Source organism: Cryptomeria japonica, chromosome 4, assembly GCF_030272615.1.
Source record: "Cryptomeria japonica chromosome 4, Sugi_1.0, whole genome shotgun sequence".
Lineage (NCBI taxonomy): Eukaryota > Viridiplantae > Streptophyta > Pinopsida > Cupressales > Cupressaceae > Cryptomeria > Cryptomeria japonica.
In genome coordinates, this window is record NC_081408.1 from 451,306,745 (window position 1) to 451,321,006 (window position 14,262).

At 40.2% G+C, this 14,262-nt stretch overlaps 1 non-coding gene across 1 annotated transcript; it reads left to right on the forward strand.

The window, feature by feature from the left end:
- Positions 1-8,964: 8,964 nt before the first annotated feature.
- On the forward strand, positions 8,965-9,111 carry LOC131033747 (U4 spliceosomal RNA). Its single transcript, XR_009103658.2, has one exon. It is a non-coding gene; the product is annotated as a U4 spliceosomal RNA (small nuclear RNA).
- Positions 9,112-14,262: the final 5,151 nt, after the last annotated feature.

Sequence of the window (14,262 nt, forward strand, 5' to 3'; positions counted from 1 at the left end):
CGGGCGTCCCTTCAAAAATCAGGATGTTCGCGAACTCTGTGACCGCTTCCATATCGCCCATCGTTTCTCCACATCATACTACCCCCAAGGTAACGGCCAAGCTGAGGCGTCTAACAAAACAATCCTTAAAATCCTAAAGAAGACAGTCGACGATGCTGGTCATAATTGGCATATCCAACTTAATCTTGCACTTTGGGCCTACCGCACAAGTGTCCGTACACCTATAGGAGCTACACCCTATTCACTAGTCTATGGTTCTGAAGCCATCTTGCCTATTGAGGTCAAGCTACCCTCTTTACGGGTCCCTTTGCAAAACATCATCAGTGATGAAGACTACAAGGTCTCTCGCTAACAAGAGCTAGAACTATTGGATGAATGAAGACAAACTGCTTTTAATCATCTCAAGGCTTACCAACAACGAATGAGTCGCAGCTACAATCACAAGGTCAAGCCTCGCACATTTGAGGTAGGTGACTCAGTTCTCAGAGAAAATCCTAAAAATCAACAAGACAGAGAGAAGAAGGGCAAGTTCGAACCAAATTGGCTTGGTCCTTACATCATTACAGCAACATATGGATTTGGTGCATATCAGCTTTCAACTACAGAAGGTGAACCTTTGGAGGATCCTATCAACAACATGCACATTCGCAGATTCTACACATAGCTCTTCAGAGTATCCTAATTCAAAAATACAAAAAAAATTATAAAAAAAAAATAAAAAATTGTTACTTGGTGAAAACCTGGCAAACAGGCGCCTTGTGACACAAAAAAATTGAAAAATCGAAAAAAGTAAAGAGAAATAATTTCGTCCAACGGTAAAAACCACTTTGGTGGCGCCCTGGGCAAGTACCATGGTGAAAACTGGGTCACCAGCGCCATGCGTAGAGACATTGCTCCTCCCTCCTTCAGGATTCTCTTTCATCATTTCACTTGGCACACACTCACAACCTATTCGTTCATAATAAACTTACCCATTCCCATCATGGCTTGTTATTGATCTACCCAAGATTGGTTAGCCATTCATAATAAACATTCCTTTTCATCCCTTTCCATCCATAATAAATCAGATCCTATCTGTGGCTAAGGCAAATCCTACGTCTATTGATGGGTGTGGAACTAAGGACATCACATGTTTCGAGGAGTACAGTTTCTTCCAGCTTTCTTCAGTCTATCCGCGCACAATCCGCAATAAAGCAACATTTGCATCACAGATCCGCAATAAAGTTTCATCTTCTCCGCAATAAAGTATCAGTTTCATGGATTCAGTCAGTTTCAGACAGCAACAATGGGCTTCAACAAATCAAATCTTTCAACAGACTCAGACAACATTATGGTTCAGTGCTATCTATCCTTTCTGTGAAAGTAAACATTGTGACCACAATCAAATAAGACTTATACAAGTGACAAGAGACACTAAACTTGAGGACTACAATGGATGTTGGTGTCGAGTCTTGGTTTTCTTTTGATTTAATCTTTTTTGGTGACATGTCTTTTAGCTTTTCTGGGATGTCTTTGACTAGAGATTCTATCTCCAGGATGTCTTTGACTAGAAAGGCGAGGATGGGGTATCGTCACCTATTTGTACTTGCTGTCTGTGGATTGTCTCTTAGTAATGCTATGACTTGTCCAAGGATATGAGGACACTGTGAGTCTAGTGTGAACTGGGGCATTCCTTGTTTGTGACTGTCTTATCTCCATGCAAACAGGTACAATGACTTTCTGGGTCGAACATATGCCTCGATTGTCATAACCTATTTTTCCATAATAAAGCTCAATGATGATAACGCACAAGAAGCTCTTTCACCTTCATATCTTTTGTCTTCCATCCCCCTTTCTTGATTGACTTCCATTGTCCTTCTCGAGTCTGCATAGCCTGTTATCACATGACTGAGTATAATGACACACCAAAAACATTTGCATTTCATGTAGTTTCACCTGCATTACCACATATAAGCATTTCATACATACATATAGACATCACAACTGCATCACATCCTGCATACACCACATATTAGCACATTTTACATTTTCATCATGTAAATAATTATTTGCATTATCATATTTATCTGCATTACATATATTTACATTTGCATTGGTATAACATTTTAAAACATAAAAGAACAAAAATATTGCATCATATACATATTTGTATCCATATCATAAGCATCACATAAGAACATCTCATCACATAGGTACACATGCATATAGCTGCCGCAAAGATGAATCATCTCATATATAATCATAATGTGTCACAATACAATGATGTCAAAATCATATGGCTACAATCACCCGCAGGTGTCTACAATGCAAAAATGGTACAAAATTGATACAAAGGGAGCCCTCTAAGGCTATGATGAACTCCCTTCCTCGGAGCCGCCTGGCCTCGGTGGAATCTGAGCCCCTGAAGGACCCACCCCAGGATCATCCCTCCTATCTCCTCTATCTGGTGGTGGTGGAGGACCCATGACCCCACCACTCGATGCCTGTCTCCCCCGGCTCCCTCCCGTAGCTGTCGCTGTACGCGACGGTCTATGGAAGCTCCTCGCCCGCTGATCTGCTGGCACTGCACCATAGTAGAGGTCCCTCCAGTAGGCTATCTCCTCTCCTGCCCGCAGGAAATAGGCATATCCGGCCCCTGTGTCCTCTGCTGCCTGCCTCCCAGCTCTCAGTGCTGTCTCAGCCTCTGTGTAGCGCTGGATAGCCTGGTCCCGCTCTCGCTCAGTATCCTTGAGCCTCGTCCTAAGCTGATCCCTCTCCCTCTCCAGCTCCTGGATATCATCTGCTTGGCCCTGGCAGATCTCCCTCAGATCCAGCAACTCAGCCTCCACTGGGTCAACCCCCTCTGCCTCTGCCCCTGCCTGTGGCTCCTCCTCTGTGGGTGCCTGCCCCTGTGCCTGTACTGGTACCTGTCTCTGTCCCTGTCCCTGTATCTGCACCTGCCTGGGACCCTGTGCTGCTGGCACTTGTAAAGGCAATCCACCGCGACCCCTCACCACTCAAGCCTGCCTCTCCTCTCCACCCTCTCTCCGAGGTGCAACTCGCCTCTCCCCAACTACTCCTCTCCTCCTCCGTCGGCCTCGACCCCCCTCGCCTCCACCATCATCCTCGTCACCACCACCATCTCCCTCCAGTGCCTCTCCTGGATCTGTCAATCGGGGGAATGGATGCTCTGCCCAATATGCTGTATACTCAGCATCCATCCCGACGTCCTCGATCTTAGGCCACATGTCCCAAGGAAGAGGTATCATCTCCACCAGCTGAGTCACTGCCTGATCATATGACAGTAGCGACCCAAACTATGCCTGATCTCTGACCGTGCGGGCATACATGCCTGATCCCCAGGGCATCCTCTGAATCCGACCAAACTGTCGGCCAATCCTGTCTACCAGCTGCCTCTCTAGCACATAGGGCGTCCGCCCAATCAGGTACTTGCTCTGAAAGGTGTACGGTAGCTCAACTACGTCATCCTCCCACTGCTCGCAACCCAGATATGGTCTCCATATGACCTCATCAATGTCATCAATCACTCGCCGCCAATACTCTAGCCTACCAATCCATGGCTGTGATGTGATCATATCGTACAAATACACAAAGCTGCATCCATGAACTCTGCCCATGAAGTGTATCGATCGGGTAACTGGCAGATGCTCGTAGGCCCATACCTGCAGCAATGTCACTCCACAGCCCAATCCCACTGATCCATGATAAACAAATTGATGCAGCTCGTAATACAAGTGTGCCAGCACACATGGTCCCCAGGCATATCTGGTATGCTGTGTCATCAGCGTCTCTAGTGCTCCCCCCCAACCCACAACCAATCCTCGTGTCGCCCTATTCGGACATAGGAACCCACTGATAGCTCCTCCGATCACTGTCGGCAATGCTAACCCTATGGCTGTCATGGTGTCCCATGCCACGTGTCCTGCCCTCATCTCCAATCCAGGGTCCTGAAATACCCGTCTCAATGCCTCCCTGTCTCCATCTCGATCGTATGGGATCAGCTCCCCATTGATCGACACCCGCAGAATCCTGTATACATCCTCTAGGGTGACTGTCATCTCACCCATAGGCAAATGGAATGTGCACATCTCAGAGTGCCATCTCTCAGCTAGCGCAGTCAACAAACCCATGTTTGCCCGAAACTCAGGCACATACAGTACATGTCTCAGACCCATCTCATCGATAGCGGCTCTGTCCTCGGCCGTCAACTCAGGTCGCAACCTCTGAGTCGATGGGAATCTCTCCCGTGACTCTAGCATCGGCAAATACTCCTGCAGTCAAACAACTCAATCATGTCAGTTATAGTGGCATTCACTGTTTATCACAAAATGCTACTTGCTATCTAAATGCATATGGTTATCTATCCTAGTGACACTCACTGTTCATCACAAAGTGTTGCTATTTATCCTAGTGGTACTCACTATTCATCACAAAGTACTACGTGTGTGACACTCACTGTTCATCACAAAGTGTTACTCACATTTGCACTCCCTGTTCATCACAAAGTGCTGCTCATATTTCAGTACTCCCTGTTCATCACAAAGTACTCTATCTTGGTACTCACTATTCATCACAAAGTGCCTTGATCTATCCTAGTTTTCCTAGAGGACCTGCTTGAGTGTATCCTCTCAGCAGCTTATCCAATCGACAGCGTATGTTCATCACAGAATTGTCGATTTGACCTAGAAGATGCAAATTCATACTTTTCAAACGTAAACGCGTTTACATGACATAAACGCGCTCAAAAACTGCATAGACGCGCCTAAACAACACAGACGCGCTTGAACAACACAAACATGCCTATGCTCTGCATAGACGCGCCTAGTTGACATAGACGTGCCTTCTTGGCACAAACGCGCCTAAACAGCACAGACGCGACCGCATTTGACACAGACGCGGGTCCAGACATAGACGCGCCTAGCACAAACACAGACGTGCCTATCGAACACAGACGCGCCTGGCACAAACGCAGACGCGCCTAAACGTTTTTTGACACTTTTTGGACCCTAGTCTAAGCGCATTTATTACCCTATTCGACATGCATTAATGACAAAATTAAATGCGACAACGTACGAGGAGGTTTGGTGGTACTTAACGGCTCTCCTGCCTCTGCTGGCCTCTGAAATCGGCGAACGCGGTCGAATCTGTGAGTGAAAGCCCTTGTTGCTGACTGCTCCTGCTCTATTTTCGCTCTGCAATATGTTCTTGTGGATGTGTAGATGACAATGAGGATGTATTTTCCCTCGTGGTCTATCTTATAGCCTACCCTAGCCCTCACCTTCATTTTCTGAGTCAGTCTTCATTATCTCGTGACTCTATCACTTTATCTGGTCAGTCCATTCTAGCCTCTCTTTCTTATCGAGAGATTGTCTGCAATCTTTTCAGACATTTTCATCCAATCTCTCGAGGGGGCATATCATTCCCATTCTGGGGCAACTCTGTATCAGTTCATCTTATCTTATTTGAAACAACGCGACAAGCTGCATTGTCTCAAAGAGGGGCAAAATGTAGACACCTAAAATTGTCATGTCTTTATTTATTTAATTATCTAAGCTTAATTCTTCTATTAATTAAATAAATTTTTATTTATTTAATTAATTCATTTATCCTCTTCTAGCCTTATTTCTCATTTAAATAAATACATTTATTTATTTAAATTATCATTTTCTTAAATTAAATAAATATTCTTATTTATTTAATTATCCTACTCCTTCTATTAATTAAATAAATATTTATTTATTTAATTAATTCATTAGCCTTTTCTACTCATGATACATGTCATTCATCTCTTAATTCATACACTACCTACCCCTTTCATTATTTTATTATTTCTTTTACCTACCCTCTAATCATAGCCGACCTCCTTTTTACACCTCTCAATCTTATCCCTCCATTTCTTATAGTGTCTTCTATATAAGGAGATGCTTCCTTCATTATCAAACCCTAATGATGCATCCTAATAAGCTAACTACTTGATCAATTGACTATACTACGATCTTACTTGCAACCACATTCCATTCTTTGTTGAGCTCTTGTGCATGTAAAATCTGAGAGCAAATATATCAAGCAAGATCAATGGAGATAGGAAGAATGGAGATCAAAACCCTATTGGACATGTGATGGTATAATCTTTGTGATTTCGTTTGATTGCATTGTCTTAGGTAATCTTCATATGTTATGGTGGATCTTTGTTGATTGTTAGGCTAGGGTTTTGTGGTTGAATTCATTTAGCCTTTCAATATTGTTATTATTGTTATCCATTTTCACCATATACAGGATGTACAATGGTAAATTATCGAAAAACCAATTTTTTGAATTCAAGATTTGATCCCTTGCTCCTTTTTCTGTGAATACAGCCACAAAAAAACACTTTGGCAGAAACTTCACCATGACTTGACTGCCCCAATTCTCATCTATCCAAGGGGTAATGTTTCGCCTAGGATTCTTCAGGCCAATGATTCTGGCGATAATTGCGAGATCCTCCCAGATACATTTGTCATCAACAACTTCCTCTGTTAAATCGATTGCTACCAGTCCCGATGTGATACTTTCTTCCGCAGAATTCTGATGTGGTGCATCATCCTTCTCCTCTGGGATTTCATCATTATTTCGGAGTTTGTGTGTTGGCCCTTGATTATCCCAGTCGACTTCCAATATCCACCATTTTGTCTACCTATCCGCAGGTTGTTCCTTTCCTTTCCCCCTTCTTGGACCATTGATTTTACTCCACATATAGTCACGAGCCTTCTGCTGTAGTTCGCCCTCCAACGAGCAACCCCCGAAAGCTTCCTTCTGCACTTCGCTTTCCGTCCTCTGCTCTTTGCACTCAGCCTGCCGCGCCTCAGTCGTCATTTTTTTTTTTCCTTTTTTGCTCTTTTTCAATCCAACTCATATACATATACAATACATATAATTATATATATAAATATAACTACAATAAAAAATCAATTCAAGTTTAATTATCTTTTCTTTTTCAAGACATTATATAAATCATATACGTATATATATGTGTATATACTTATATTATCGAATTCATATACACATATACTCATATATATGTTTATATATATATATGTCATTATCTAGAAATCAAAAAATAGAAATATAAGCATGATATTTCATCCATTTCATTATGAAATTTATACATTATCTGCACACAAAATGCACATACAATCATCAAAATACATGTATAATCATTTAAAAACATTAAAAATCAATCTTTCTTCGAATTAAAGAAATGTCAATTAAGACTACTCATACCAAATTCATCATTCTAATTTAAACAAACACTCAAATAAAGTCATTTAAATCGTCTATCTTTGCAAGATACAAATTATGAATTTTAATGTGGTGTGTGAGATTCCATCTATTCTAGCGAAGTCCAAGAGCTAAAACAACTATACCTGAACCATGTTCTCACCTTCATCATCATTCACCAGTTCCTACATTCACTTGCACTCAATTGTTCATTAGCAATGACGATCCCAATTTCATAATAAAAATAATACTGATCATTCAATTGCATTTGAACTCCTATTTCTTTATTATCTTATTTCACTAACAATTCCATTTCCATTTCATTTCAATTTTCATAAATGAAAAATAAGCATTATTTTCCTAATAAAATAATTATAGATAAATATGGTTTGTGACATATGCATTTATAGGTATGCACTAGCATTGGTGGTTATGTTTAGTTGTGTCTAGGACCTTTTGTGTCTCAATTTGAGTTGTATTATGCAAATTCATTTGGAAGCTATGTTTTTGGTTTGATTGGGCAAGTGCTACACGTTACCTTGTTGGTGACTTGGGAAGGTGTGGACCAACGTGTTTCATATATAGGGATACATGGAAACATGTAATAAGTTGTTCTAGGTCCACTCAATCTCTTGGTTTGGATTGCTTTTAGGACAATATGTTTTTGAGACCGACTTGTTGGGTTCATTGCTTGTCTCCTATTCTGGTTGACTTAATTTGTTGTTTTCTTTGTTTGAGGAGGATATATATGTATAGAAGATCAAAATAGTTGCAAGAGATTGAAGCACATGGATTGTGAAAGATGTGAGGTTGACGTAGTTAAATTGTGTGTTGGAAGTTTTGGAGGTCAATTGCTTAATGGTTTCTTGAGACAACATGACAAGAGAACCTACATTCTAAGGCTTATTCATTGTATTTCAAATATTCATGTATCTTACTTTGAGATAGTGAATTTCTTTAGCAAGCCCTTTGTATATTTCTTTGAGGTAGTTAACTTCTTCAGAAAGTCCTTTAGGGAGTAGTGAGCTTTCTTAGGTAGTGAGCCTTAAAACAAATTGTAGTTCTTGTTCATATATATTGTAAGATAGATCTCACCATAGGTTTTACCTTATTAGATTTTCCACATAAATCTAGTGTTCTCTTGTACATAAATATTCATTTCTTTATCTTTCGTTACTCCTGATATGTTTCAGAGTTTTGAATTTGAATTGTCATAAAGGATTTAGGTTTTAAGGTTACTTGGTTTATTTGTTTTGGTTCTTGCACACGGGCTTTGGTGTTTTGCAGGGCCAAGTGGCATGATAAAGCAACCGAGAGTAGCTCGGGTTGTTTAAAAAACTCACTTTTAGTGATTACATTTATTACTGTAGACCATTCCCAATCACACATTTTGCAATTGCAAACGGGCTTTCAGGGCTTCTCGGCTTCTCGATCCATATAATTCCCTGCTTCATTGCTCTCCCAATCACACATTTTGCAATTGCACACGGGCTTTGGTGTTTTAAGGATTCAACTACTCCTTTTGCATTCAAACTGTGTTCGTATTTATTTAGAAAGACGTTTTGTTAAAAAATAATCTAAATACGCTGCAAGCAAGAGCGGTTTGATCTTTCATTTGACACAGCCACGTTTAGTCCCACATGCAGTGTGAAGAATTACACCGTTGAAAAAGGCACTATATAAGACGATATGACGGATTCTGTAATTATCTTTGCGCTTGGGGCAATGACGCAGCTAGTGAGGTCATAACCGAGGCGCGTCAATTGCTGGTTGAAAACTATTTCCAAACCCCCTCTTTGGCCTTCCTTCAATGGTAGGCCATCGAGAATTTTTGAAGGCCACTCTTTCAGATGGGCCCAACAAATCAAAAAATCAAATGATATGTTTTCATTTTGTAACGTCAATCAAATACTGAATTGATCTCAGCTTAGATGGTTGAAGGTGATTTTGACGATGGATTATACATCAACCAGCCGTTCATTTGGTGGTCTCACATGTCAAGTTGCCTTCGATTCACTCTCTTTTCTTTTCTATACATGAATTGCGTACTCTTCCAAATTCTGTCCATTTTTTTTTTTATTTGAAATTGTCCATTTTCTTTTTTTATTCGTTTGCACTTTATGACAAGCGTTGAATCTAGCTGAAAACAAGTGGTATGGGTTCTATTTTATTTGGAATAATAAAATGATACTTCCACAAAAGTTGAAATATGGTATGTTTCATGCATTTATCTGTCATTTGTATGTCAAATTGTTTGAAAAATAGAATTTTGTTTACATGTCAAATTGTATCAAAAATAAATTTTTATTTATGAACATTTTGATGTCATTGTAGATGCCTGCCTCTTATCTTAACAATCGCCTTAAGCACGTCCTCCATACCTGCCCAAACCTGAAATCTATTTTTACCTGGAACCATTTTATCAAACTCTTTCAACCACATTCTTTTTATTGTATTGTCGAGTTATTAGCTTGTGTTAATTAATGGCGGAAAGAAATGCAAACGAGCAGCATGCTGGTAAGAACTGGAGTAAAGACAGCATGCATTTCGTGTGAATCCTATGGAGCCCAAATACTGAAGTGAAAGTGGAGTAAAGACACAGGAAGGGGATTTGATGAAAGATATTCGTGTGTGAGAAATAATAGTGGAGACACATGAAGTAATGCTTGGGAAAGAGAATGAAGAGGAAAAAGATGTTCACCCTGCAGCTGTGGTGGAGCCCAAAGAGCCGAGTGATAGCGAAGGGAAAACCCATCTCACAATCACCTCTTCTGCCTCTCTAGCTTCTCTTAATCTCTTTATCCAATTTTTTTAATTGAATCATTTTTTAATATGAAAGAGTCCAGTAATAAGAAATTAATTTCATCTGGTTTGTATTGTTTATATGAATGTATTGTTGGCCTTTCTACGTGCAGGCTACTGACAAGGAAGATGGAGAAAAGGAAAAGGAAAGGGAAGAAGAGGGAAAGAAAGGGAGCATTGAGAACGAGACTAAAGGACAAATTCTTGGATATGCTGAAAAGGAGGGTGAACAACATCAAGAGAATAAAGAGGTTTAAAAGATAATAATTAAGAAAAATTAGTGACTAGTCGTTATGTTTTGATGTGTTCTTGTTTTGTGATTTGTATGTGTGGATTGTATTGTTTTTTTGATTTATCAAATTAATAAAAAGATAATATTTTTGTTATTTTATAATCAATTTTTCTTAAATATTATTGATCTTGATTAATTGTTTCTTATTAGTAAAATAAGATTAAATTTAGAAATAGATTTTTCTACATTTTACAAAAATTTTAAAGATATATTATAATGATATTAATCTATTAGTTTAAGAGACTGATTTATTTTATACTTATTGATAAATACTATTCATCTTAAGAAATATTCATTTGTCTGTCATAAATTCCTGATTAATTCTATCAAATGGACTTCCTACAAATAATATTTACATTTATCATTCAAAATATTTAGGTCCTTTTCTACTCATTATGATCATTTTGAGAGCTCTGGAATGAGTTAGAATTACAAATACACCTAGCATTAAAATGAGCCATTACATTACTTTCTAATATCTTACATCTATGTTACCCCGAGTTTTGAGGGCGGCTAAGGGACGACAAAGGCGACTGCTATATAAAAAGAGGAAAATTTAAAATATTCATACGAAAACATGGATAAAACATGCACATATACATTATAGAACTTTAATATATAAGAACTAGCAGAGTTCTTATGGCAATTTGTGTTAAATTGAGTGTCAAAGTCAGTTTGCTTATAGAATTCATTGTCAAAATTCACTTCTATATACAGAAATTATGGAGACGTTCCTAGGAGTCTATTCTTACATTGATAATAGATTATTGTTTGTTGAATTTTATTGTAATTATTCCATATCTTTAATCTAAGATAATTTTTTATGAATTAGAAAGGGTTGTTAAGGCTTGGCACGATGACCGCTTGCCACAAGAGTGTGTTTAAATTTGCCACGTGGTGGGAAGAAATCATTCTGGATTAGGCTTAATATTAAGGTGGCGTTGTAATTGAATCATACATGGTAAAACTAGGCTCAAATGAGACTCCCGTGCTGTTTGAACGACCTTTGTTAAGTGAACCGTATTTATATACCTAGACTTAGCAGAGTGGAGAACTAATGGACAACGTTGGAAGGTGGAAAACAAAAGTTTACCCTAGCATATCAATGAGGTGACTCAGGTGAGTCGTGGTTTGCCCATCATAGTGTTTTGTTGCTGTCACAAGCATACAAATATCTTGTTTCATTGCCGACATATGTGCAAGAATTTTTTTTACCTAATTTATGAACACTAAAAGTCAAATCCGTTTTTCCCACTGGTGTGTATCGGTTGATATGATAATGAATGCATTGGAGTTGCTTCTGAGCAAAATGAGCATGGAAGTTGACCCAATACCCACTACTCCCAAGGAGAAATACAATAGAGACCCCACAACACATGTCCACGGGCAAATACATCCTAATATCCACTATGCTTAGCATAAAATATTCACCCTTATGGTAGGAGAACACCATACAATACATTCTTCGAAAAAGAATCTCCATGCAATATCTACCCAGCAAATACACTACTGTCAACATGCGTGGCTTCCTTCAGATCCAAACATAGGACGATTCATTAACCAGCATAATTAATTGCATAACTTAGTCATATCACCAAATATATTACATTACCGTATTTAATGGAATTTTCCTACAGCTGCTATTTAATTTTTAAGTTTATTTTTTTCCTGCTTAGGTATTGTGCAATTTTACTATTTGTTGCTATTGGTTGTAGAAAAAGTGATGATTTCTATTTATTTTCGCTCGCAAACATAGGAAAAAAAATAGTATAGCTTCTATTCAGTTCTAGTGCCCCAAAACAACATTATTACTAGGCACAATGTTGATGAAAAGGATGAGTATAAAAAACAAACAAACAATGTTGTGTTTATGAAAAAATTAGGTTGTGGTCAGCTTTCAGAAATTTCTTTTTTGGTCTGTTGTGTCTTTACAGGTTTTAGATGGAAAAATAAGGTTGTGGTCGTATCTCTAAAATATTGAGTGGGTACAATTTTTGTTTGTTCAGTATCTCATTGCATGAAGTTGGTTTCTGTATATGTTGAAAAAAAATTAAGTTGACAAGGTTTAACATTCACAACTATATGAGAAAATGAATGTTATGGAGATAGAAATTGGGTCCAACTGCAAAGCTTTTCTATGGTTGGAGTTGGATGGTAACAACCACTACTAGTGAAAGCCTGTTGTTTGTTACATGAAGTTGGAAAGACTTCTGCAGGCCTTTCTTTGGGCCTCTGAGTCTAACCATCATGGTTTTGGGTTGCTTGGGAGTACTGCTGTCTCCTCAAGGAATCCGGAGGAGTCGGCCTTATTTCCACCCAGAACCAAGGGTTGGCCTTATGTGCTAAATGGGTTATCAGAGCCTTATATGGAGATGAGGCCTGGAAAATTCTTCTCCGACATTGCATTTCTTCAAGCTTTCCTTCTAAAAGGCCAGCCTAGAAGGGGATAGGCTTGCAAAACTTGCTCACCATGACAGACACTGTTTAGATACAGGGTTCTTTTGTGGTCAAAAGTATCTGGCATGCTTGGGAAGCTATCAAGCCTTAGTTGCGATGGGCTACGATGGCTTTCGGGATGACTTATCCATGAATAAGCACAACCTCTGGCGGTCCCCTCTTTTTCAGGTGCAAGGGATACCTTTGGCCAAAATTCAAGGTGTCAGTGCTTTGTGCTTTCACAAGCACGACATTCGTACCCCTAAGGATCTTTTTTCCAGATCTACTATGAGTCTCTGGTCTTGGGAGGACCTCCAAGTCCAGTTTCACCTGTCTCGGCCAGATCGATAGACTTATGACCTCCTGGTTTCGGCCCTTCCCTCAAATTTGCTTCATAAGCTCAGTATTTGGTCTGTTAGACCTTGGTGGAAAGACTGGAAGTGGTATCTTTGGACTCCTTTTACCAACTACAAACCCAAAATGGGTTATCTCTGGTTGGTTCCTCACTTGCCTATAGCTCATACTCTCAACCAGCGGTGGCACTTGCAATCTTCCCAAACTGCCTGGAGATTCAGGTTTTTGGCTGTCTGGTCCGCCATCACTGAGCCTAAGATTGCCTACTTTGCTTGGTGTGTTCTCTTTCTGCAAGGTTTGCCTTTGGGTTCCAGACTCAAGCATTTGGGAGTGCCTGACCCTCGATGCTCTTTTTGTGGTCACCCAGAAACTTTTATGCACATCTTTTGGTTCTGTAGAAGAGCTCAGCAGTATTGGAGTTGGATTCATGACATTTTTTGGCCTTTTTGGCCTGAGCCATTTTCTTGGCACATGGCTCTTCTGGGTAGAATCGCCTATAAGTTCTCCCAGATATGGCATTCTTTCAGAATGGAGATCCTTTTCACTCTTTGGAAGGATATAAATGCTGTTATTTTTTCTCACAGCTGCTTGGATATTAATGTTTCACTTTATGCTAAAGCTTGCCTTTGCAACAATGTATTAATGCAGATTCAGGTTCAAGTTGACAAGGTGGCCCACCTTCAGGAGCTTCTTCAACATTGGGGTAATGCCCCTTGTGCGATTTCCCTATTACCGCCGGACTCTGTCTCTGCCGATCGTACTCCGCCCCGTGGCTGCCGACGCGGTCGCAGCTCCTCTGCCTGCCGCTCTCAGCAACCGCGGTCCCAGCCTCCCCGTCGCCCCTCGGGCGGGAGAGATGTTGCTTGGCGTCGCCGCTCGGCTTCCCCACTGCGACATGGCTTTGGCTCGGGGTGGCCCTCTGATGCTCCTATGACCTTTGCTCCTCCTGCTGCTGATTCCGGGTGGCCCTCTGCCACCACCTCCAAGTTTCCTCACCTTGCTTTGGCGATCTTGCCTCCCAGGCAAGAGGAAGGAGAAATTGAAAGACTAGATCCTGAAGATGGGTGCTCTGTGCCAGACCCAACTCCTAGCCCCGCTGATGTATGGGGCAAAAAAGATGA